This window comes from Paroedura picta, chromosome 7 (assembly GCF_049243985.1).
Source record: "Paroedura picta isolate Pp20150507F chromosome 7, Ppicta_v3.0, whole genome shotgun sequence".
In the NCBI taxonomy this organism is placed as follows: domain Eukaryota; kingdom Metazoa; phylum Chordata; class Lepidosauria; order Squamata; family Gekkonidae; genus Paroedura; species Paroedura picta.
Window position 1 is genome coordinate 47,442,201 of NC_135375.1, and position 27,638 is coordinate 47,469,838.

Sequence of the window (27,638 nt, forward strand, 5' to 3'; positions counted from 1 at the left end):
GACAGTTCTTCAGACTGTCTGGGAATGCCTCAGTGATAAGGGACTAAATTATCATCTCCTGGAGTGGTCCTCCCATCCTCTCATCACCTGTTTTAAGAAACCAGTAATCTTCATTCTTCTAGATCAATGCTCTTATTCTAGACCCCAAAACCTCCACCCTCAAATCAGGAGTGGCTTCATAACCATGGTATTTTTCCCAAGAACCTTTTCAAAACCACCCTCTTCCCCACCAAGTTTCCTTTGAAATCTCATTCAAAAGTACTCAAATTACACAAAAGGAACAGCAGCAAATCCTCATCAGCCAGGACACAGGCCTCTAAATGAAGGTGACAAGATTGTCCCACTTTTGGAGAATCACAAATTGTTGGAAGGACCATGTACTTTTCATGTGGTGTGATTAAGTCAGTTGCAAGCCCACTTGATTAAAGTCCAGAAAATGAAGTAATTAAATTTGCTAATAACAACAAAAACTAGAATGCAGAACTCATGACACTTCAACCACACACAATAACTCCTAATTTAAAGAGATAAACAAACCATGAGGAAATTTGAAGTTTCCTCTGCCACAAAGCCATGGGAGGGATTATCTCCTTTATCATAAATAAAAAAAACCTTCTCATGACACTTCACTGACTCTTCAGCCCCAATTCCCCTTGAACTCAAAATTCAAATGTATTCTGTAAACCCCAATGTTGCCCTTTCAGCTGGTCTAATTGAAAACACCATATCTGATAGTCAATTATAATATTCTTACAATAATATGAAAATAATAAATTGGAATACATCTGACTGTAAGACTAAATGCCTCTCTCTAGAGGTCAATCTCTTCTTATCCACATTTGATATTAGGTTATTACAAGAGACTTGGCTAAGCAACATAAGAATTTTCCCAGGACAATTGATTGAATTTTGTTTTACAGTAACATCAGCTTATATCCCCCCCCCCAACTGAAAATCAACATGCTTTAATCTGTTACTCATCTTCCCTCTTATAAATGTATTATAACTTGACTTGCCAGTTCCCTAACTTTCTAATCTTTATTGCAGATGATCTCAATGCTAGAACTGGTCAAGTGATGAGCACTTGATTAGAAATGGTTAAGCTGTGAGCAAAAGGAAAATATCTTCTCCTATACTTGTATAACTGATTCTCAAAACATAAAACAGTTAATGCTGCAGGCCTTAAACTGTCTGACCTCTCTACGCAAAGAGGGCTGCTTATGAAAGTAAACAGCAGCACATTATCCAAAATGATGGAAAGGTATGGACATGACCTACCGGACAGTACAACTGAACTACAGTGATGTGTGTGAGAGCACTAAATGAAAATGAGTCACAGCACTGCAGAAAAAACAGACCTAACTGCATTCTTCAAGTGATAGCACCTCTCTTGCAATTGGGCTCTCACTTATATAACCTGCTGATGGCAGAGCGAGAGGAAGAGATATCATAAATGGAGCTTTTAAGTAACAAAATTGTCTTTTGGTGTCTTGCTTAGCGCATAAGTAGGGAACTAACTGCTGTTAGCAACATCTGCAGAACTTGTGTCTCCACAACCATGAATTATACACTTTGCAAGCTTTTCCTTCTATCAAGCATATTTTGAAATGTAAGTTAAAGCATATTGTATAATTCTGTGGGTGTATGCCATGGGAAACAGCAATAAAGTGACAGTATGTGACAGAAAATGATCATGTAACGATAAAATACAGGGAAAGAGGCAAATTATCCAAACACAGAAACAACCAGTGTTAATGTACAGAGGTTATCAGTTTAGCAAAATGTTCCATGTGGTTCTAGGAAATTTCCTGGTGCAAAACATGTTGAATGTGGGTGTGGCCAAATTTCCTATGTATTTTCCTGAAAACCAATTATTTAAGGATTAGTTCTTCAAAAATAATTGCAATTTCACTTATCCTTTAAAGCAGGAGTAGTCAACCTGTGGTCCTCCAGATGTCCATGGGCTACAATTCCCATGAGCCCCTGCCAGCATTTGCTACTCCTGCTTTAAACTATTATCTGAATCAATATCACACATGCCTCCCTAAAGACCAGGGATCCTTCATGATCAACCTGAAACATTTTTAAATCCTTTCATGTCCCCCCAAATAGAAAACTATCCATAAATAGAAAACTAAACACAACATACTAAGAGGTAGCTAGAAGATTTCCCTCTGAAACTTCCTAATGATGTGCTAAGCAGTTTTATCAGCTGGACTACAGCATTAAGCAGAAGGGACACCTTTATTTTGTTACCATTTTGACTATCTTAAACAAGGTTTTGATGGATGAGGACTGCCAGAAGGAAACTGACAGATTATAGACCCAGATACTGAGCAACAAGGATCTTTGTCTGGCTCTGTGTTACCATGAAGGTTATAATGACAGTGTGGGCTGCTTCCTTTCAGCCACACATAATATCCTGATTAGCATCACCAGAATACCTGATCCATAAAGGAAGAAGAGTAAACTGGCAAAAATGCTAAGGGTGATGGATCCTCTGAGCTTAATATTAAATTTTGAATCTGGAATTAAATAGTTGTGTCTACGCAAGAGTCATATGTCCATAAACTGATGTAATGTATGAATTTAGTCCATTTTGGATAGTCCATATATATTACTATAGTTATGTGATCAAATGTCATAGGGATATAATCATTCATTCATGAGAATTGAACTTTGACTGTTTGGTGGAACTATGTTTCAGGGATTCTAGCCCTGATAAGCTAATTGATACCAGAAAATTGTGCTGAGGAACATGTGCTTGACCATGTCGCAACTTTGCTGTGGTTTACAGTAAGTTTCAGCCTTTTTCCATGTTATCTAACATCTACATGGAACCGCTAGAAGAATCTGTCTGTGCTTGCAAGGATAGAAGTTCTATCCATATGCCAATGATGACACCCAGAGCTACAAATGTTAAACAGAAACTGGAAGTTTGATGGATGTCAGGAGGCAGTGGGCCAATTAACTGAATCTTATGCTTTTGGTCAGGAACGGTTCAAAACAAAACAAAAAATAGTACTTTGTAGTATATAGCAGTTTTTACCAATTTCAGTTGGTGAGCCAGCTGTGGTCTTTCCTTTAAAAGTGAGATTTGCCACAGCTTGGTTCGATGCTCTCATCACAGCTTGGTTAGATTATCCTAATACATTACAAATGGGGCTTCTTTTGAAAACTGTCCAGAAATTTTAATTAGTACTGAAAGTAGCAGTCAGATCAGAAAACTTGCTACATCATGTGCATTTCCATAAACCAGGTCTATGATTTTCAGTCCAATGCAATCATTGAAAGTTATTGTTTGCTTGCAAACAGGAATGACTTAATAAAGCAGATCTATTCTTATTAGGAATGCTAACAAAACTCTACTATCAATCTGAGTACAATGTCATTTTTTTAAACAAAAAATTATTCAAGGTGTAGGCTTTTGTGTGCACAGCACACTCTATTTTCTTACAAAAAACTTCACTTCTCCCTTGTGCCTATTTAATTAATTAATCACAAGAAAACTGGAATTTGGAGTCTAGAGTCACAAATTTTATCACTGGTGCGGGCAATGAAGGAAAGGGAGGATAAGACAAACAGAAAGAAGATGACAATAAAGAGGGTAAAAGGATGGTTCGCAGCTCTGGTGATACTCTAAGTCCCACCATGATTGACTGGTTCTATTTACAAGATCCCAGATCTTTCTTCCATAAGCAGTGGGGTGGATCCAAGTTAAAAATCCCTTTATTTGTATGAAGGCAGTCTGTAATTGGCAGTCTGCAAGGTCATATTGACCTTGCCTACTTTGCTGATGTGTATGGTGGGTGTCTAAGGGCATTATTGGTAGCATGTTGACCAAGCTTGCTTTAGCAGACTTCCTTCAGTCCTGGGAAAATGAAATGTGTGAATCTGTTAAGGGTGTGTGTTCTACAGAACAGTATAATAATCAATATGGAGAAAATAACTCTGTAGATTCTCTCTGTTTTCTGTAAAAGAGAGAAAGCCATTCTGCTGATGTGTTTAATACCTTCTCTTGCCCCTCTAATTGTAACAGAAGTTCAGACACAATACTGAAAATCTTTTTAGGAGCTTTTTGTTTGTTTTTACCACAGCTGGGCACTTTGCATACTGCAGCAAGCAGCTGCAGGTATATGTCCCTTTAAAAACAGCTAGCCCAGACTTACTGAATTGCCATTCTGCATCAGTCACATAACTCATTAAGCTCTGTGAACTGTTCAGAGATGACTGTTCCAGTGGTGTTTCAAATCATTTTAACAGCCCTCCCACCCTTGATTTGAGAGATTATTTATTATTTATATTTGTACTTGTTGACCACCACTCCCAGGGCTAACCTTCTCATGGCAGTTTACATAAAAATCTAAAAAACCCACATAAAAACAATACACAACAAGATTATAATCTTGCCTCTTGAGTAGGCAGATCTGAATCACTCTCAATGTTCTCTTAGCAGTTCTGTCAGCTTCTTATTTTTACCCCCTCCAGCTCCACAGAGAAGAAAGGAGTCCTTCCAACACTTGATATTATTCATATCCTGTTTTTTTATTGCATAGAGGATGGTATATATTGTAGCACTGCCTGCTACTGCTGATATATTTAGGGCCGTGTCAGTATTTCCATTATAACCCCCTATTTTCATGGGTTTATGACTTAGCTGTAAAATTTTATACTAGGTTTAAACTTGGAAGACAAGGTTTCAGCCTTGAAGTGTATTTTTTTTTACAAGTTTTATATTTTTAAAAAACCCATTTGGTAATTTTTAAGATAGAGAAAAGAACAAAACATATAAAAGTTGAAGTTCACTGTGACATATTTTAAAGTTCTTCTAGATTAAAAAAGGAAAGCTTTCCTGCACACACACCCTGCCTATATGTATATCTTTACTTGTCTAAATATATGGACAAAATGCGTGTTAAAAGTATGCGTGTTTATTATGAGGGCATCTATGAAATAAATACTATGGGTTTATGCAATTTTTAAAAGATTATATAATATTGTTTGACTACTTAATTTGATCTGTGTAAGTTTCTCTGGAGGAACTATAGCCAGCAGTCCAAATTTCTGGAAAGCCTCAAACAAAATTCCATTTTGTACAAACCACCACATTAAAAAATCAATGTTTTCCCTTTTCTGTATATCTCCCCTAGGGTGATATTTTGCCAAAATATTAGGTTGCTGTGAGCCTGATATCCCAGGTAACCATATGTGCTAGCAAGGGGAGCTTTGTACATGTGGAAAATATGTATTTTCCTGAAACTAAAACCCTTGTCCATATTTGCTGCTCTCATCACAATATTTGAACTGGCTGAGGTAATTTCAAACTGCTTCTAAAAATGACACTGTGCTTTTTTCTTCCTTTAAACTCTTGGTTTATAGACTTACAGAGCTCTTTTTTTGCAAGGCAGGGAATACAATCAAGGCTCATTATCATAAAAATAGTATTGAGATAGACAGTGCAGTCAGAGAAGAAAAAGGCTCTTTTGCCAGAAGACAATTTCAACCCATGTCAGAGCCTTGTCAATACCTCCTGTCCAAAATCTGCCTATTTGTTGATTCTCTTGTTTGAAAAAAATCCAACTGAAACAAGCAGGTGCTTGCCTAAGGGCTGGTTTGTGTATACATATACATTGGTTGATATCTCTAATCACTCAGCTGACAGCAAAATGGATTAACAGCCTCTCCTTAGAGAGCTGCATTTGAAGTGATATAGAAATTCTGTTGTTGTTGGGGTTTTTTTTTAGTAGACTGAGATTTATATACTCTGTTTAAATTCCCTAGCTGGGAACCTGCATATAGCAATTTTTATCTATCTAGATAATACATTTTTATCCTTCGCTTCTCTCTAAGGAGCTCAGGGAGGTGGGCATGGGTCCCTCCTACATTTTAACCTCACAACAGCACTGCTAGGTATATTACAATGAAAGAAAGTGACTAGGCCAAGCTTTGGCGGAGAAAAAATAAATTGAACTCTGAATTTCATAATCCATGTCTGATACAATTACAGCACACTGGTTCTCCAGCTGGGCTTGCAAATGCTTAACTTGATTTCTAACTCTGGATCCAACACAGGATACGGTTGCTGTGCAGATTACATGTGCATGCAAATCTGGCACATGTAATCTGCACTGGTAGAAGAGCACTAGAGTTTGGGCCAGGGGGCCATTTGCCATGGTGGGGGGGACATGGCAAAGAAAAACGCTGCGGGGTGAGCCAGGACTACATTTCCCAGCTTCCCTAGTGCTGTGTGGCAGCGACAGCAGCGAGGGGAGGAGCTGGGAGCAGCTGTGTAAGAAGAGCCGCGTGAAGTGCCCAGCCTCTTTTCCCTCTCGGAGCCTGAAGCGGCACCCTCCCTCCCTCCCTCCCTTGATGTTATGTTACAAAAGTTACTGTTATTTGATTGTTGGATTTAGTATTTTAAAAACTGTCACAGCCGGCGGATGGTGCGCTGAAAGCAGAGTTTTCAGAAGGGGTCAAGCTTGCACGCTGACCTACTGGTTTAATGGGGACCCCCATAAGGGGCCGTGTGGATGCGGAGCTGGTTAAAGGGCTCGCATTTCTGGGTGGCAGGCAAAACCCACCAGAGGCAAAACGCCCAGCGGGTTTCACACTAAGAGGCTACCTCCCGCAGGTTAGCAGGATGTCCAGGTGAAGGTGTTTTTAGCCAGAATCACCTGTTGAGGGATCTGCTATCAATTGGGGCTGCTTTGTGGTCGCTTCCATGTTTCCATGCTTGGTCACCTCTCACAACGGATAAATGGCTGTGGCCATTTTCCATGCCAAAGAAATAAAGTTTCAACGTTTTATTGAGGTGTGTCTATTTCCCCCTGCAAGGCAAATGAAACAATATAAATAAGGGTATTATGGTAAAGGAAAGTATAGCACTACTTGCTGCTGTGAGGATCTGCTATGCATGATTCCTATCCCATAACGTATTGTGCACAAATATAGAACTCACGCATGAGGGAAGGGGAACGGATACATTTTATTGATATCTATGAGAGGCTTGGCCCAGGCTGCAACCCCATTATTCTTATGTTGTCTGTTTACATCATTTTTCCATCATGATTCATAAGACTATATGTATGGGTTCCTGTTATAAATTGGTATGAGGGTCCCAGAATAATTATGTTTCAGCCTATATTATTGTGTCAGAAGGATTAGGGCATCAAGGATACAACAGTTGTGGAAATTTTAACAACTTTAATTTGAGAGTCATTTTGCTGTAGTGGTTAAGAGTGCCAGCCTCTAATCTGGAGAACCAGGTTTGATTACCCACTCCTCCACATGCAGCTGGTTGGTGACCTTGGCCCAGTCACAGTTCTCTCAAAGTTCTGTCAACCTCACCTACCTCAAAGGGTATCTATTGTGGGGAGAGGAACGTGTAAACTGCTTTGAGATATCTTTGGGAAGAGAAAAGTGGGGGTACAAAAGGCAGCTCTTCTTCATTAGAAAGATGCAATACTAGGATTCAGTATCTGGTATATCTCAGCTATCTTTTTACAGAGCAACAAATTATTTTGAGGTAAGCCCTATGCAATATGGTAATTTTGTATCTTTCATATATTTCATAGGATTGCCAGCCTCCAAGTGTGTTTGGAGAACTCCTGAAATTACAGCTCCGTAGCAGACTTCTTCCTTTCCTGGAAAGTTAGTGGGCAAAAATAGCGCCAGCACTATGTGTGTGTGAATCAAGCAATAAAATAATCATATCCAGATAAGAACAAAGCATGTTCTCAGTTGCTTTCAGTTCATTTATCCAATGATCATTTCAACTGGTTACAGCTACTAATATATATTTGCATCACATTTTTTGTTGTTGTATGTAATGAAATTCTGGGAAAGACATATTAATCATCAAGACAATAAATTATCAAGATGATCATCACAAAGATAAATCTTTCCAGGATCATCTTTAAAATGGTGCCTATTAGAAAATTCTATATAAATAATTTGCAAATGTTAGTATTAATGGATGCCATCAATGAACTATTAGAAAACTGGATTAGTAATAATTTAATCTTATTCTTATTTTATCCTAATTTCAAAATATCGTTTTTATTGGATTTCTGGTTAGCAAATGTCTTAAATATCATAAGCATCAACAAAGTTTGCTTTAGCCAGTACTGACTTAATTAATTCTTCAATGAAAAGCTTTTTGTGTGTGTGTGTGTGATGGTATTCACAGGAAGTGAGTTTCAATGCCTTGCGGGGGGGGGGGAGGCTCTTTCAGGTCCTGTGGTAGGGCTGGGGAAATGGTTGGAAATTGATGCAATTTTATATAAGTTCTTTTTTGGAGGGGGGAATCACTGATTTGATATATAAACTGTGTAGTGTATAATCTTTGTTCTGTGTATGACCACATACATAGTCTTCCTCCTATTTCCACGTGTAGGTAGTCCCCAAAACAATTGACCAATTCCTCCCAGAGGGATCATCACTGATGGTGGTCTGTTGGCACATGTTGCCCAGACAGACTCTCTATTACTCCTACTAACATCTCCAGAACAGAGTATATTATGGAAGCTGCTATTTAAAAAAACACCACCACAACATCAGCTCTCACATTAACTTCTAGATATATGTAAAAGTGTTAACAGTCAATAGACTGAAGTCTTGAACTTGCTGTACTTGAAGACATAAAGCAAGAAGTTCTCTTTTAATGAGATGCATTCAGGAGTCTGCAAAGAATAAAAATGAATATTGCAGCCCACAGAGCCTTCAGGCAGTCTAGAAAATGAAGAATCATGTTTTGATGCTCCTCATTTATGATTACTATTCCAGGGTTGCTTTTCAGAAGAAATCTGCCTGTAACAAAAACTACATTTGTGTCATGGATTTGCTGGGAGTTATATTGATTTTAAAGTGTGTCTGCTTCTTCCTTGTTAGCCTGATAAATATTCTTCAAGTAGGTTCCAGTATTTGGTACACTTACGGGCATTTCTTTACCCTAATCAGTCAGAAAGCTGCCGACAATATGATTTGAGATGTCTCCCGTTCTTAGATAATCTTCAGAAAATATGCTGTATAGCAAGAAAATATATTTCTTCTTAAGCAGCAGTCCAAGTACAATATAGAGAATTTAGAGCATGTCAAGTACAATTTCTCAAGTTCAGTTGTTTTAAAATGAATGCAACTTAACCTAGATCATAGATGTAACCAAGCCTAGTAGAGGTATTTACAGAATGCTTTTTGGAATTCAGAAAGTCGGCAATAGCTCAGAATGTCAGGTGGTGGCCTACTACTTTTACCACATCAGCCACAAACATACTGAACCAGTTTTGACATCAATGTTATTCTCATTCCCACACACTTTCTGTGTTTGAAGTAATTTTCTTTTCTCGTTTAAAGAGAAGTAAACGTACTCAACCACATTATAGCTTTGGGTTGTTTGTTTACTGGCTGATTTTTCAGCCAGGAACATATTATCAGTGCTTTGTTGCTAATAAGCAAAACAAGGGACATGGGAAAATATACCAATAAATGAGAGGAAAACACAAATAACAAATAAATCCATGACTGTTTTAGAATAATCTCTTGGTCTTTGATTTAATTTGTTGATGTGCTTAGAATTAACTTGCTTGATGGTTGCATTACTATAATAATGCTTAGCATTTATATAGCAGATTTCAAACATCTAAAAAGATTTGCATATATTTATAGCCCATTTTTCCTGTAAGGTAAGCCAGTATAGAGACTTATTGCAGATCTATCTTGTATTATGAGTTTAGTGTTTTATTTTAGAAATATCTTCTCTGTTTGTCAGAAGAGCCTCTGCATATCACATTTCAACCTATTAGGAAACATTATAATTTATTCTAATGAAGACTTAATGCAGCACCATGCATAACTGGCTTTTTATTTTTAGTGGTATCTTCTCCAATAAATCAGCATTTTCATGCAATTACTGACTTCTGTTTTTTGATGACTGTGAGGGAAACCTAATTATTAGACTTCATGTTAGCATGTGAGTTATACAAACTTACCGGTGGGCACCTATGCTGTTCATACCTATGTCATGAACTATGGAAATCATAGCTCATACTTTAAAGGGTCAAGATGTGTATTATGTGAAAAGTCATTAAAAAAGATGAAAAAGTACTTTTGTGAAGGTAGAAAATGTTGAGAAATGGTACTGAGAAGAAAATATTTTAACTCATACCTACATTACTTTCCTGGTTTAAATTGCCCTATGGGAGAAGTCACATAGATGCCATATTAGCATGGGTATGCTTCGTTTTGCAAGGCCAATATCAACCCCGATATTAAACATTATAATATTTTCAGGCAAACCTGTTTATGGTTGAATTTTCAACAGCATTTTGTGGTAGTTATAAAATAGTATTTGCCAATTTATGAGCACATCTGCCCCAAAAAAGGACAGGCATAAATCTGAGGTTTATTAACACTGCAGAATGATATATCAGCAGTAAGAATGAGATGGTATTCCCATCTTAAAGAGATGGGAGTACCAGAGCATCTTATCTGTCTCTTGAGAAACCTATATACAGGTCAAGAAGCAACCGGACATGAAATCACTGATTGATTCAAAATTGAGAAAGGAGTTTGGCAAGACTGTATACTGTCGCCTTGCCTATTTAAGAAAGGCAGGGTTAGATGAGTTGCAAATTGGGATCAAGATTGCAGGGAGAAATACCAACAATATCAACCTCAGATATGCAGATGATACCACTCTAATGGCAGAAAGCGAAGAGGAACTAAAGAGCCTTTTTATGCGGGTGAAGGAGGAGAGTGCAAAAGTTGGCTTGAAACTCAACATCAAGAAAACATCCGGCCCTCTCAATTCCTGGCAAATAGATGGGGAAGAAATGGAGGTAGTGACAGATTGTATTTTCCTGGGCTGCAAGATCACTGCAGATGGGGACTGCAGCAAAGAAATTAAAAGACCTTTGCTCCTGGGGAGGAAAGCTATGGCAAATCTAGACAGCATCCTAAAAAGCAGAGACATCACCCTGCCAACGAAAGTGCGTCTAGTCAAGGCTATGGTCTTCCCGTTGCAATGTATGGCTGTGAAATTTGGACCATGGGGAAGGCCGAGCGTCAAAGAATTGAGGATTTGAACTCTGGTGTTGGAGAAGACTCTTGCGAGTCCCTTGGACTGCAAGGCAAACAAACCGGTCAGTCCTAGAGGAGATCAGCCCTGACTGCTCCTTAGAAGGCCAGATCCTGAAGATGAAACTTCAGCCACCTCATGAGAAGGAAGGACTCCCTGGAGAAGAGCCTAATGCTGGGAGCGATTGAGGGCAAAAGAAGAAGGGGATGACAGAGAATGAGGTGGCTGAATGGAGTCACTGAAACAGTCGGTGCAAACTTAAATGAATTTGGCGGAATGGTAGAGGACAGGAAGGCCTGGAGGATCATTGTCCATGGGTTCACGATTGGGTTGGACATGACTTCGTACCTAAGAACAACAACAAAGTAAGAATGAGTAAGAACAACAACAAAGTAAGACTCTGTGTGATTTTCTTCCTCATCAATATGGATGGTAAAAGAAACTTCAGGAAAAAAACCCATCTGAAATACATTTACCACATGAAATGTAATGTACAGTATATCATAGATAACCATATGGGGTGACTTGCCAGGGTCCTAGATAATAAGGGAGTTAACTGGTACACAGTTGAGGGAGGTTAATTTTCTTAAAATTCTTCTTAAACAATTTTGACCATCCTGTGAAAGAGGTAAATTTTGCTTCACCACCTTTTTGAAAAATCAATATATAACAATCAACATTGTAAAAAAGAGACAATGAAAAAGCCTTATGGTGTGTATCATCTTTTTAAGTTGCTATCATCTTTTTAAGTTGGTCTCTGTTCCACAATAACTTCAGATCCCAAATGGTCACCAAAATAGTTCTAATTGTCCTCTTTGGAGCTCCCAAAACATTGGCACAATAATAATGTAAGCAATATGCAGAAAAGGAGTTAGCAAATGTCTATGTGACAAAGTATATCATATCACAGATGGCAAATAAAATTGCAGTCACGTGCCACTAAAGGAAGATAAATGAAGAAATATCTCCTGCTATTTCCCTCCCCTTTTCTCCTGAGGTATTTTCCTAGAGTCAGAGTACTTAAATTATTTGCCTTCATGGTTGACATGACTTGGAAATTTTCACTGTTAAAACCTGTTTTCAGGAAGGATAACATCTATTTTCTATTCCAGCCTTTAGACTGTTCCCATTTTCCTTTTTATCTGGAGTGACTCAGCATTAATTTTCACGCATATAAGAACATAGAACCGAAATGACCTCTAATGTCATCTAGTACAATCACCTGCACAATGCAGGAAGTGCAAAACTACCTTTTCTACCTTCCCTCCAGTGTATGGTTTTCTGGCCATTCTGGCCTTGAGGAAAACTCCTGGGGTCCCAAACTCATGCACTGTGCTAGACACTATGTCCCATAAAGTAGACCATTATATTCCTGTTCGTCTCAGCCAACAGATGGCAATGTGGTCTCCAAGGTCAAGATGCAGTGTCCAACCAGAACTGGCAGCCTAACGGCTTACCCAGAAAACAAAGCTGTGAGCCACGATCATCACTGGATGGACTGGTGAAAATGGCCCTGAAACAAGTTAGAGGTTACTTTCCGAGAAATGGATGCACATAACCTTTGTAAGCATGTGAACGCCACCCGCCCAATCATAATCTGCTGTGGTGATGCACCTTGCTGATAAGTATGCATGGCAGCCCTAATCCAAAATGAATGAGAGCTGTATGAGCTCACATCCATGCCCAACCTGTGTAAGCAAGCATGTAAAATTTCTGTAAATTGATAGTGGGATAAACTGGACCCATCCCTATGGATCAAAAAGTGGCCAGGCAGTTGGGGGCGAATTGCCAAGTAAGCTCTAGTGCTCCACACAGGGCAAAGCTCCTTGACCCAGGACCTGAACAAGGTAATATGCATACCCTCACCCAGCTGATCCATCTTGGACCAGCACAGTGGAATACATAAAAGGCCCTTGGAGGCTTGTATGTCCAAAATGTCTAGGGCTGGGCCCTTTACAGCTGCCCTGGTATGCACAAGGTGTTCGCCACTTCTAAATGCCCCCAAAAGGCCAATGCAAATGCCTCAAACTTGTCATGGTATACTGCAGGAAGTTGCCTAACTAATAGAAACAACAGCTTGAACGTGATGGGGTGCCTGGAATCAATCCTGGCAGGGGCCATATGCTTCCAACCTTCTACTGCTCTGCAGGCCAAGAATGGTCCCATTTTCCAAAGGCCCTGCTATAAAATGAAAGATTGGCTAAATGAACTCGCATAGGACAATGTCCACCATTCAATCAAAGGAGGCACAGATTTCAGTGGCAATGTGATCATTGACAGATGACCCTTTGGGGTATGGCAGGTTGTGGATGAGCCTGAATTGTCCAGCTGCCTTTTTTGGCACAACACCCAAAGGGGAAACCTGCAAATTACACAGAGGGTGACATGATGCTGCCTGCGCCATAAATTGGTACCACATGCTCGCGTCTGTTGCATTCTGCCCATGCACACAATCCCTCCACCCACTCCCTTCCCATGAGTGGCAACAGCGTGCGTCCTTCTCCAGCCCACCCAGAAGCTTCATCAATAGTGGCCTGGGGGAGGTAAGTCCCCAGCCACATTTATTTCTATTGAAATTCATTGTTAGTTTTGCCCAGTTTACAGGCCTGTCAAGGTCATTATGTATCTTGATATTGTTTTTTGATGTATTAGTAACCTCTTGCTATTTAGTATCATCTGCAAGATGAATGAGTTTCCTCTTTATTCCTTCATCCAAGTCATGCTCTCATGCTCTCAATGCCTCTAGTTGGGATGGGAAAGTAGGTTGGGAAATTATCCACCATGTTATGGGTTTTTAAGTCTATGTTACCCACCACAAGCCCATTGGGGAGTGACGGGATACAAATGGAATAAATAAATAAATAAATAAATAAATTTATAATGATGTTGAACAACACAGGACCCAGGATTGAGGTTCTCTAATTGTCATTCTTCTTAATGGAGTCCAGACATCTCAATGGTGCCACAATAACACTTAAATGCTATATTGGCTTAGCACTATAGGGCTCAGCTTAGAATGGGGAAAGAAAGTTTGCAAAAAACTGCACTGTGAAAAAGGCCAGAAAGCAGCATTGTAGGGAGCACTTGGGATATTCTAAACAGCACATCATAACAATTCAGAAGCACAATGAAGGGGCAGAAAACAGAAGTAATAAGTTTACCTCAAAAGCAACTCAACCTTGTTAACCTAATGCAAGTTGGTTTCTATGAACAGGTAAATAAATTCCACTAGCAGCTGGTTACTAAAATGGATCTATCTGAAATGACAGGGAAAACTCCATTAGTAACCAATTACTAAAATGGAATACAGTTTAAAAATGGCCAGATTTAAAACAGAGTCATTTGCCAGTTAAGAAATAAATGCTTCTCTGAATTTTCTTTTTATCTGGCATATCCTGACAGCTTTCATTTGTACAGACTTTTCATCAGAAATTTAAAATTGCTTTATTGTTCTAATTTTCTGTTGTTTCTTGTTTATAGTTGAATTTTGAAACGCGAGAGGGCTTTTTAAGATTCAGAAATGTTTAAATATTTTATTCATCCATATAACATGAGCACTCAACAAACCAGAAACAGCTGTTCAGTAAAGACCAAGCAATTAACACCAAAAACCCAAACAAAGGCAATGTAACATTCCTCAGTGAAAGAGCACCATTTCACTGTTCCTTTTGTGTGTTTTTTAATTGTATTCCTTTATTACATTCTCTGCCAGAAAGATGTCCGGATATAACAGTCATTTTCTCTTGCACTTTTGTCAGTGGCAAAGAGTACTTCCTCTCAAGACGTTGTGCTCCCTTTTCACTTGCATACAACATGAATTCATGAAATTCAAATGGTTTTGTTATTTTTTTAAAAAAACACTGTTCCCTGAGGTAACCAAGCCTTCATGATGGCCATACCTATTTTGATGCACAACATCCTCACTTGAAAATAGGTGTCATCATGAAGGCTTGGTTCAAAATGCTTTTACCATTCAAAAATGTCTAACTTCAAGCAGTTTGTGGTTGTTGTTTGTTGTCAAGTCGCAGCTGAATTATGGCCACCCCATAGGGCTTTCAAGGCAAGACACATGCAGAGATGGTTTTGTCGTTGCCTGGCTCTGCATCACAAACCTGGTATTCCTTGGAGGTCCAAATGCTCGCATCCAAATACTAGCCAGGATCAATCTTCTTGACTTCTGAGATCTGAGGAGATCAAGCCAGCCTGGGTTATCTAGATCAGGGGCAGTCAAACAGCAGCCTCCAGATGTCCATGGACTACAATTCCCATGAGCCCCTGCCAGCGAATGCTACAGTTTGACTACCCCTGATTTAGATTATGGTCAAGTGGCACTACTGAAAAAGTAATTTTAATTAATTGATTTTATTTGTAATTGACTGTGACGTAAACAATCCTGAGGTGTTTCTTTTTTAGCTGACAACAGTCTATACATTGTTGTCGTTGTTAGGTGCGAAGTCGTGTCTGACCCATCGCGACCCCATGGACAATGATCCTTCAGGCCTTCCTGTCCTTTACCATTGCCCGGAGTCCATTTAAGTTTGCACCTACTGCTTCAGTGACTCTATCCAGCCACCTCATTCTCTGTCATCCCCTTCTTCTTTTGCCCTCGATCGCTCCCAGCATTAGGCTCTTCTCCAGGGAGTCCTTCCTTCTCATGAGGTGGCCAAAGTATTTGAGTTTCATCTTCAGGATCTGGCCTTCTAAAGAGCAGTCAGGGCTGATCTCCTCTAGGACTGACCGGTTTGTTCGCCTTGCAGTCCAAGGGACTTGCAAGAGTCTTCTCCAGCACCAGAGTTCAAAAGCCTCAATTCTTTGACGCTCGGCCTTCCTTATGGTCCAATTTTTGCAGCCATACATTGCAATTGGGAATACCATAGCCTTGACTAAACGCACTTTTGTTGGCAGGGTGATGTCTCTGCTTTTTAGGATACTGTCTAGATTTGCCATAGCTTTCCTCCCCAGGAGCAAGCGTCTTTTAATTTCTTTGCTGCAGTCCCCATCTGCAGTGATCTTGGAGCCCAGGAAAATAAAATCTGTCACTATCTCCATTTCTTCCCCATCTATTTGCCAGGAATTAAGAGGGCCAGATGCCATGATCTTTGTTTTCTTGATGTTGAGTTTCAAGCCAACTTTTGCACTCTCCTCCTTCACTCCCATCAACAGGCTCTTTAGTTCCTCTTCACTTTCTGCCATTAGAGTGGTATCATCTGCACATCTGAGGTTGTTGATATTTCTCCCTGCAATCTTGATCCCAATTTGTGACTCCTCTAATCCCGCCTTTCTCATGGTATGCTCCGCATACAAGTTAAATAGGCAAGGCGACAGTATACAGCCTTGCCAAACTCCTTTCTCGATTCTGAACCAATCAGTGATTCCATGTTCAGTTCTCACTGTTGCTTCTTGACCTGCATATAAATTTCTCAAAAGACAAATAAGATGCTCTGGTATTCCCATCTCTTTAAGAACTTGCCACAATTTGTTGTGCTCCACACAATAAAAGGCTTTAGCATAGTCAATGAAGCAGAAGTAGATGTTCTTCTGGAACTCCCCAGCTTTCTCCATGATCCAGCATATGTTGGCAATTTGATCTCTAGTTCCTCTGCCTCTTCGAAATCCTGACTGTACTTCTGGAAGTTCTCGGTCCACATATTGCTGGAGCCTAGCTTGTAGGATTTTGAGCATAACTTTGCTAGCATGAGAAATGAGTGCAATGGTGCGGTAGTTTGAACATTCTTTGGCATTGCCTTTCTTTGGGATTGGAATGTAAACTGACCTTTTCCAATCCTGTGGCCATTGTTGAGTTTTCCAAATTTGCTGGCATATTGAGTGTAGCACTTTTACTGCATCGTCCTTTAAGATTTTGAATAGTTCAACTGGAATGCTGTCACCACCACTAGCTTTATTGTTGCTCAGACTTCCTAAGGCCCATTTGACTTCACATTCCAGGATGTCTGGCTCCAGGTCAGTAACTACCCCATTGTGGTCATCAGGGATGTTAAGCTCGCTCTTGTATAGTTCTTCTGTATAATTTTGCCACCTTTGTTTAATCTCTTCTGCTTCTGTGAGGTCCCTACCATTTTGGTCCCTTATCATACCCACCTTTGCATGAAATGTTCTATACATACATAATGATAATATGGTAAGCTCTGGAAACCTAAGCATTTAGATGCTCATTGTTTTTCACATGAAGTCCAAATGAATATGTAATGTGGTGCTGGGAAAATGTTAGCATACAGTGAGAAGGGTTATGTTGCCATTTCTCTTTTTACATATGTATGTATATTTTTGCTCAATATACATTTTAACTTGAAATGTATTCAATATTTATGGATATGGTGCAAGCATGTAAAATATACTGTACATATTGTGGCTTGAGAACAAAGAATCCTAGGATTGAATGGAAAATGGACAAGCATAAGTAAAATATGTTTTTTTCCCCCACAGGGATGAGGAATTTTTAAAATATGCACCTATGCTACATTCATATTATCCAAATCAGTCCCCATGTCAGGATATGCATGCTATATCTTCTCTACATACAACTAGACACAAGTTCCAGAGGATCATTTGAGTTTATTGTATATACTATTCCCTGACTGTCTTAATAAGCAACTCAAGGAAAGAAGACAAGTGCAGAACAGATGCTTAACCAGAAAGTAACTTTACTGACCTAACTGATGCAAAAAGGATGCTGCCTCTCCAGGGAACCTACTCAAGTGTGATACCTTGCAGTATGCTCTATAATTTCTAGCACGGCTCTCCTTATAAAGAGAACAATGACATAGCAACAAGCTGAAATATTTACAGTTGCATTATACTCATATATATGTATATCTCTCATATATTTCTCATTTTTATTTAATTGCAATGGAGATAAAAACATAAACATAATAAAAATCAATGTTATAAGGAGGGGAAAACCTCAGTAAGCCCATGCCCTTAGCTTTCCCAGCTGGATCGGTCAGATCTAGACAGCACCAACAGAAAATGGCAGCAAGGAGCTGGAACACAAGCTTGCACTGAGTGGTCCGGTTGATCCAGCAAGGTAGCCTTTTCAAGCCTCAGTCTAAATAGACTGGGAAGTAATCAGACTCAGCAGTCCTGTTGGCAGGTGCTGAGCTCCTGCAGCCACACTGCTTTGGACAGGCTCCTGTGAAAAATTATCATTTTCATGCCTGGCTCTGAGATGGAGTTCTGTGTAGCCAGTTAACCACCTTGCTTCCTTTGAGCCACCTTGGCCTGGGCCTTCTTCCATCACTGTTCTAGTAGATGAAGAGTAACCCTTTGGGGGGGGGGGGCTATGGGCTAGGTTTGCCAGCTCTGGGAAAACCTGGAAACTTTGGGGCTGGAGACAACAAAGGGCAAAGTTTTGAGAGGGGAGGGACTTCAGTTGGGTATAATCTACTTTCTAAGCAGCCACTTTACCCAGGGGAAGTGATCTCTGTTGCCTGGAGATGAGCTGTAATGCCAGGGGAATCCCAGGTCCCACCTAGGGACTGGAATCCCTACTATGGGCCTGGGTTCACATCCTACCCAGTAGGGGCCTGGTGATTATTTCAGGGGCTGGTGGCATGGCCTCCCTTGCAAGTTCTAACAGGATGGCCTCTGGTGTTGCTGGACCATTGTCAGCTGGTATCTCAGTGGTGCTGGTCCTTCTCCTATCTCCCCTGATCTTCCTATTCATCCCTTGAAGACTCCAAGCTTGAGTTACGGGACTAGTCAGAGGGGAACACGACAACCCATTAGTTTTCAGCTTTGTGGCATTGCAAGTATAAGGCAGGCAGTGAAGATAATGCCCAAGTAGTGCCTTCATTATTATAAAGACTAATATACAGCCATGCAGCTACAACAGTCCAGGAGAATTCCAGGATCTGGTCTGGGTAGTCCTTTTTGCAAATACCATTATAAATAAGTAGCAGTAGAAAAAGCTGAAAAGGGACATGCTATGCCTTTCTCTTGACAACAAAATATCTGGGTTCATTAACACCCTGCCTGAGATAGTGAAGGTGACCTTGGATGTTCAGTACACAAGAGACAGCTGAGCCCATTTTAGCTCAACTTTTGTGGGCAGTATTCTTTTAATGCCCATATGTGGTAACACCAGCCCCACCCTCAAACTTTCCTGGGCTGGTGGAGAGGGATCTGGGCAGGCAGCACAGGCCTCACTGGAGAGCCCTCAGTAGAATCCCCCCCCCTCAGACCATGCTAAGAAAGTTTTGGTGGGTAAAGTGCAGAGGAGAAACAATGCTCTGCAGCTGAGTCATGCCTGCAAGTAATTACACAGATTGGGCCAGCACAGGCCAAAGAAAAGTAGCAGAGGAAGACCAAGTCATCAAAGAAAGACCTAGGCTGAAAATCCCAACCGCCTGTCATTCAAATCCAGCTGGACTGCACCCTTTTTCATTGAGCTTTAAGGAAACCCAGGGCTGCCACATCCACATGAAATCCTTTAAAAGGCAGGAATCAGGGCAGGTAGAGAGAATGAGCGGTACCTCTGTACAGGAGATGAGGTCACACACACCGATAGGGTGGAGTTTAAGGAAATGATAACCTTCTTATTTCCAGTTTGGTGAAGTCGTTAGGAGTGCCAACCTCTAATCTGGTAAACTGGCTTTGATTCCCTGCTCCTCCTCCACATGCAACCAGCTGGGTGACCTTGGCCTTGCCACAGCACTGATAAAGCTGTTCTGATCAAGCAGTAATATCAGGGATCTTTCAGCCTCACCTACCTTACAGGGTGTCTGTTGTGGGGAGAGGAAAGGAAAGGTGAATGAAAGGTGCTTTGACCCCCCTGGTAAAGAAAAGCAGCATATACGAACCAACTCTTCTTCTTCATATTGATCATTCAGTTATTGGAAATTGGTTTCAATTCCATATTGGAGACCAAGAGCTGATCTTTCTTTCTCTGTGTGTATTAAGAACATTTTCTGTTTGTTATGTGCAACCTTTTACACTACTGCTGATACACCAGAAGATAGTCCAAATTGCAGCATATTACTTGTATGCCACAAAAAATTTTCTGTCTAAACTCCTGTGGTTAATTTAATGCTAATGTAAAAGGATTTCTCATAAAACCATTGCCAACTATCAATAAAATGGCATAATTCAATTAGATCCTCCCACTCAAGGCCATCAAGGTCAGTGAGTTGTTTCAGGGATACTGGAATCCATTTTGTACACTCAGACCCTGAATTGTGAGCTGTGCATTTGCTGTTTGTTACAAGGTTAGTCACATTTCTAATACATTATAGTTAGATATTACGAATGATCAACCAATTACAAAGCATCCAAAGGTTTTAGAATTGAAATTGTTCTTTCATTCCATTATTCCCAGATCCTTCACTATACCCCTTCAATTTCCCATATTCAACATGATAATAGAATGTGGCAGCCAGGCTACTGTTGTATCACCCATGTTACGCACCTGACCCTCCTCAACTCAGATCCATAACATACTATGGAGTAGGAGGAAAAAGCCTCATTTGGAAATGTAATATGGAATGTTGCTGGATAATTTAGAAGATGGTGCATCTCTCTGAACATAAAATTTAAATGATCCAGTTATGAAAATTTAAATCTTGATTTTAGCAAAACACCAGGAAATTCTATGGAAAAGTTCTCATGAGCTAGCATAAATCAGAATAATCTTTCAGAAGAACTCCAGGAATAAATTCTTGGCTGCCTAATCTCCATATACTTTGTTTTATTTTATTGTATGGCGTATGTAATATAGCCAGGAGATCCTAAGATGCCAGGAAAGAGACAGTTGGAGGTGGCTTGCCATTGCCTGCCCCCTTGCCATGACCCTGATACTCCTGGCATCCCCTCCAAGTGCTAGCTAGGGCCAACCCTCATTATCTGACAGGATCAGGTTTATCTAGGTAATCCAGAGTTTGTAACTTTATAAAGCACCCTGAAGGAACACAAAAAGTAATATTCTCAAACAATGAAGAAAGCATCATCTATACATCTGCAGAGTTGTTCAAGATTGTCATCTCTTAGCCCCTGAAATCCCAAGGCCAGAAATGGTGCATGCAGAAAAATATCCATTCCAGACTGGTCTTGGTTTCCATTCCTGCCCCTCTCAGAAACTTGCCAGACTACTGGAAGATCATCTTTTTCCCCGAGAGTCATGCAAAGTATGCCCTCTTGTTTTCCTGTCTCCACTTTACCCTTTCTTTAATACCCCCACATACTTACAAACTAAGACCACTCCCTCCTATTCACCCCCTCCTCCAACTCTGAACTTTTACAAATACAGCTGGTTTTGTCCACTATCTCCTCAAGGCCCAGAACTCTTTCTCATGCACTATACACATGTGCATAGGTGAGTTCTTTCTAAAACCAACTGAATAATACACTTAGAACATAAACCAAGACAGGCGTGTACATAGTACATAATACATAGTGGCCTTTGTAAAAAGATATTGTTTTTACAAATCGCTTTTTAGGAATAAAGTCTTTTAAATAAGACCCTTGCCTTTTCATCTCCTTTTATTGTCTTCTCCTTTTTTGTGTTTCTGCTTTTTGGTAGTTGAATAAAAAATCTAATTTCTTTATGAAAAGAGCTGTCTTATTTATATTACACCAAGAATACATTTTTAAAATATACAGACATAAAGGATCCCTCATCCAGGAGAGGGGTGGTTTAGATGGTAAATGCCTGTACCTGTCACCTCAGTTCCCTGGATAGCATCCTTGTGCTGAAAGATCTCTACTGGCTGCTTGTCTATTTCTGGGTGTATTGGTTCTTGCATTTCAAGGCCCTAAATGGCTTCAGGCCACAGTACTCAAAAGGTATCCTTCTCCCATGCTTTCCATCCCCTCAGTGAAGATTCTACTCACCCCACCTGTAGAAGTGGAGAAAGGACTTTGTCAGTTGTGGTGGTGCCTTGCCTATGGAATGCCCTTACTCTTGAGGTTTTACTGGCATCTACCCTACTGTCATTTGAATGATAGACAGAATTGCCTGGTGCATGCCTGGAATCCTTAGAAGACCTGGAGGGGGGGGTCACGGGGAAAAGATGTGATACTCCTTATGTTGATGACATCTTTCCCCACATTTCCTCCTAGGATGTCCCTGAGTGGCATTCAAGCAGCACTGGGAGATAGGTGGAGGCAGTGGTGGGATAGCCCGTTCTAGTGGGTAAGTTGGCAGCTCTAGTGCCAGATGAAATAAGGCTTTTAATTATGGTGTTTCATCTTCATAGTAGTAATAAAGGAATAGAAAGAAACTTACATTAGCTGACAATAACAACAGTATTTTATTGCTGTTTGGTGCTTTGTTCCCCTAGCCGCTGTTGCTTCTCCTGTAATTTTCCTTCATTTTCCCCTATCATTTAACCAGATGGTTGAAGTGACTTACATGAAGCTGGAATATTATAATATCAGAGTTAGTGACATAATGTCATTTGTAAAATCATGTGACTTTCCACAGCTAACAATTCCAGTGTAAACAGAATTAAGAACATAAAAACTTAAAAGCCCTGCTGGATCAGACCTTTGGTCCATGTAGTCCAGCATCCTGTCTCACACAGTGGCCAACCACGTCCTCTGGATGGCCAGCAACAGAGCATAGAGCTCAAGGCCTTCCCATATTTTTGCTTCCTGGCTCTGGGATTCAAAGGTTTAGTTCCTCTGAACATGGGGTTCCCCTCCATTGCAATGGCTAGTAGCCACAGATAGACCTACCTTCCCTGTACCTATCTAAAGTTTTAAAACTGTTTATTCCTGTTGCTTTCACTACATACTCTGGCAGCAAATTCCACATTTTAATCACTCTCTGTATAGAGAAGTATTTTTGGTCTGCCCTAAAGAGTTACACCTTTCTATCCTTATTGTATCCAGTGGATCGACAAGGGTGTAACTCGGTTTAGGAGGGTCCTGTAAATTGCAAATAAGGCTGAGGTCAAAAAAATAAAGAAATAATTTCCACAAAATAGTATCAAAGAAATATTAATGTGTTCACAATGAGTGAATAAAACCACCAACAAAGGGAAGCACTTTTTCACATTTAATAGAAACTAAATGATGTACTTTTAGCTCTAGTCTGCAAGAAACATTTCTCTAGAGAATGCTGGGACTATGCCATTTAATCTATCAGAATGTGATCTCTATTCTAAAGGAATTTATATCTTGAACATTTAATTTCTCTATTTAATTTCTCAAAATATTAAAAAAAAACAAATTTCCCAGTTACATGAGGTTATTTATCTGGATTAAGAGTGGGTGGTTGGTGGGATGTGCTGTACAAGACTAAAATGTATTATTTATGCCAAGTGAAGAATACTGATAGAGGTATAAGTATATCCATGAAAGAAAGAGATTCTCTTCAGCCCCCTTAGGGGTGTCAGAATAAGTAGACAACCCACTTTAAATAAGAATGCAGAAATGATAAGAAGCCATTGTTGAAGAAAATAATGCTGATTTGCCTTTTTCCCTTTCATAGATAACCATTTTACAACCTCAGCTAGGCAGGCAATATTGCATATAGTTTTACATGCTGAAATGATTATATCAATTGTATCTGTCTGGATGGAAAATTGCAACTTTTCCAGCAACCAGACGAGAATCAAATGAAGAAAAATAGAAGTTCACTTATTGGAGAAAAATGTTGTAAATTAGATAGAGGAGAGTCAAATATATAGAGAGGTAATAAAAAATTGGAGATACTTAGTTGAAACTCTTGGCATTATTTTACTGTACCAAGCCCAGGTATAAGCAGTCTTCCCTTCCATAAAACATGAACATTCTATCATTCCTTTTCCTAAGATACATTTATGTTTTCTGAAAATTTAATGTACTCAACTTTTAAGCAAATCAACCTTTTTTTCAATGTAAAAAGGAAAGATTTTAAAATAAGGCTATCCAAGGGTGGGGTGGGCAGATTTCTTCCCAATCCAGTTTGAGAGATGGAGCCAGATAGAGTCCTCTTCCATGCATTGATTTTTCTATCCCAAACTCTGCCTCTTTCTGCAAAAAGAAAGACAGAAAGTTTGGCTGGTATTAATTAATCTGACTTATATGTGGTTAAGATTTTCATAGTAGATCAAGTTAAGATTTTAAGGAGGCTCATTTAGTCACACGTTAATGGATAAACAGGCTGATACCATTACTAGGGGCACCTTCTTTCCATTATGTCTAGTACATAAACTGCCTAGATTCTGCTGACACAGCTTTGTGGATGATATCAACCCCAGATTGGACTATGGCAACAAGCTGTATGTGGAACTGCCTTTGAAGATGTCTCAGAAGCTCCATTTGGTACAATGTGCAGAAGTTTCCTCTCTGGGACAAGTCATTAGGGATACAGTCCCATGACTAGGAAAGAAAAAAGATGGAAATCCTACAGATGTTAATACATTTGCCCTTACGTTCTTTAGTCCCCTGTGCATAAAACTGTTTTAATTTCCTAGAAATAATCACCATGAAGTCAAGCATCAATACTATTTGAATGTGCATTTTTTGCAAACAAAATCCAGGCAAGTGTCATCACCTTATATCCATCTATTGGCATGGTTTGGTTGTCATACGCCTTCCTTAGCTGCCCGGCTGATAGTTGGGGTTGTTAAGAGATATTATTATTTGATTTCTGTGGTTTTTGTAATTTACAAGGGTTTTAATTGAGGTTTTAATTGGGATTGTTTTGAATCTGTTATGTATTCTACCAGGAGCCAGCATGCCAAGAGTGGTGGGTAATAAATCAAACAACAACAATATTCTGTGATAGCAAATTGTCTAGCAGCAGAAATAGATGTTTTACAGAATTTAGGCAACAGAGAATAATGGAACTATGGAGAACATACAATATGAGTCTGGGGAAAAACATGTCAGACCCCCTTTATTTTTTGCAATTCAGAAATCAGGGTGTGAAACTGGTGTATGACATGGTCACTTATGAAATCTTATTTGGACTAATGAATGGAAATGGACTTGAATAGGTTTCATCATTTGATATGCCTTTTCCATCCAGGTTAATAAGGAAAGACCAGTTATGAATATTTGTTCAGAGACATGTAGAGTTATCAGAGCCCATCATGTTTTCCTCTAACAAAACATGTCAAGGTGGGGGTGATACCTGCAGCAGTCGAAAGCCAAAAGTTGATCCTAGAAGCCCAGCCAGCATTGGTGTCACTATAGTAGATGTACAAAACCATTTTGGGCACTTATTTGTGTACTTCTTATCAGTACTGATGAGTAACATATTTCCTTGTCCATTATATCTAGAACAATTTATTCATACATCCATACAAATAATAAGGAATATGTGTTTGGACAAGATAAACTTACTTCAAGAAATATGACATTAGGTTTTTTTCAGTACTCCCAGTGGTGAGTTGCATTATATTAGTTGTGGTGCAGTCCTGAAAAAGAAAAGGAAATAAATTCAGCCAAAGTGGGATGCATTTAATGAAGAAGAAAGAAATAGGGTCTCCTTTATGGTACTATCTGTCTTGCAGAAAAAATAAGAAGCATAGACCCTGGACTTACCCAGGGTCCTGCTGGGAGGCACTGTGGGGAGAAGCTGGAGGTGTGGCAATTTTTCTATCAAAGCTTCAGGAAATTGCCATGATATTATGGCTTCCTTTCTTCCCCCTGGGTTCGCAAGGCCAATCAGGCAAGACATGAGATGGCCAGGGGCCCAGCCAGTATCTGGGATATAGCAGCTTCTGCCATGCCACACAACCCCTCCTTTTCTGTATGACTTTCTACCACCTTTAGGGAACCCCCTTAATGTATTTTGGGGAGATTGCTTAAAGGTGATGCATCCAGCTTAAGGGCTGTCAAGGTGCTCTCACTACAAGTGGCCTCTGCTCAGACCAAATCCTACAAAAAACTGCGCAGGCACCTTTATAAAGCACCTTTAATAGTGAAAATAATGATGTACACGTTCATTTTAACCAATAAATACATGGTGACAGCATGTTTTGGAGCACTTCTTCACATGGTTTGAGATACAAGATGACCATGAAATAAGAAACTGAGTTTTCATGAACTTCAATGATCTAGAACCAGAGTGGTATGTGCTCTAAAAATAATCTTATTGATTGCAAGAATGTAGAGTTGCTTTTGCACTACTACAGTATAATAGATCAGGTCAATATGAATTTACTAACACAGACATATTATGATCTCAGGATTTTTTTTTCACATGCTGACCCATTTTATCTAATCAGCCCAAAAGAGGTTTACTGTTTCATAGGTACCTGGTCCTGAAAGGAGCTTTCAGAATATCAGTCTTAAAAGCTTTTTTTAACAGATGTATAGTGACATCCTAAGCAGAGCAAAATTGAGTCCAATAGCACCTTTAAGACCAACAAAGATTTACTCAAGGTTTGAGCTTTCGAGTGCATTGAATCCTTTGAACCCACTTGAATCCTAAGCACAGTTATACCTTCTGGTTCTATTAAGTTCAATTGACACAAATAGGTATAACTCTGCTTCAAATTGTATGTGCAAATCTAGCAAAAAACAAAACAAAACCCACTTTAAAAGTTAAAGTATCCTCAAACTGTTGCTGTCTTTTTATAACATTTCTGACTTTTGAGAGGGTTTAAAAAAATAGACAACATGACAGAAGCAGCACAACAGTGATGCCTTCAGCAGTGGAGGAATCACTTCTTAACAGATATTGGTCCCCAATGAGTGTTGGTGAAGCATAGGCATATCTATTGTCTGAGATTGGAAAGACATTTTTGGTGAGGCAATAGAAGCAGGAGTAACGTCTGGTGTATTAAATATGTCCATCATTCATTTGCCCCCTAAATATATTGTTTATATGCTAAGAAGTGAAGATGTGAAGCTGGTGAAACGTGTCATCCAATGAATATAACTTCAAGCTGTCTTTGTCCCTTTTCTCTTAAGGTGACTTGTATTCTCAGAAGCAATTCTGAAACTCTTGGCTGTTTCTTGAGCAGTTTGGATATACTTTTGTACCACAGAGTGACTATGAATTAATGATGAATATTTTGAAAATTCAAGATTAAACATTGCATGTACGAAAACAAGTTTTGAACAGTGTTTATGTGGAAATCAAAGCATTCATGTTTTTCTTCTCTGCATATATATTTATTCATCCAGAGTACAGGATCATGTAGTGTATTTTTACTATTACTGTACCAAGAAAATTAGATTTATTACACAATTAAGCAGATCAATATTTTTGAACATTGACAGCTGCTGAAAAGCAATTTTTTTACAAGGTGACCATTTTATGTCTTATTTCCTTTACAGATAATTTTACCTGAGGTTTCTGAGAGTATTTTAATCACTTAATATATTATCTTAAAGAAACTATGGATTAACCATTAAGGAAAACTTTTCAATCCCTACTTTTAAAATCTATATGAGCACTCAAGTTTTCAAAACTAGATTTATCTGATGCCTTAAACACAATAGACCATGGTATCTTGATGAAGAGCCTGGCAACAGAAATAGGCACCAGGAGTTGTGCATTCGACGGGTTCAATACATTCTTCATGGAGCAGACCCAAAGAATTGCCATGAGAAACTACAGAGTGAAAACTTCCTCATGTTCTTCAATGCTTATATAACTTCTTAGGTC

The 27,638-nt window shown here is 39.4% G+C and overlaps 1 long non-coding RNA gene across 1 annotated transcript in view; it reads right to left on the bottom strand.

The window, feature by feature from the left end:
• Positions 1–23,074: 23,074 nt before the first annotated feature.
• Positions 23,075–27,638, bottom strand: part of LOC143841782 (uncharacterized) — a 201,062-nt gene continuing 196,498 nt past the window's right edge. Inside the window, exons 5-6 of the long non-coding RNA XR_013232823.1 lie at positions 25,364–25,437; positions 23,075–24,046 (exon numbers count right to left, since the gene is read on the bottom strand). This is a non-coding gene — a long non-coding RNA (uncharacterized LOC143841782). The remainder of the gene's footprint in view (positions 24,047–25,363; positions 25,438–27,638) is intronic.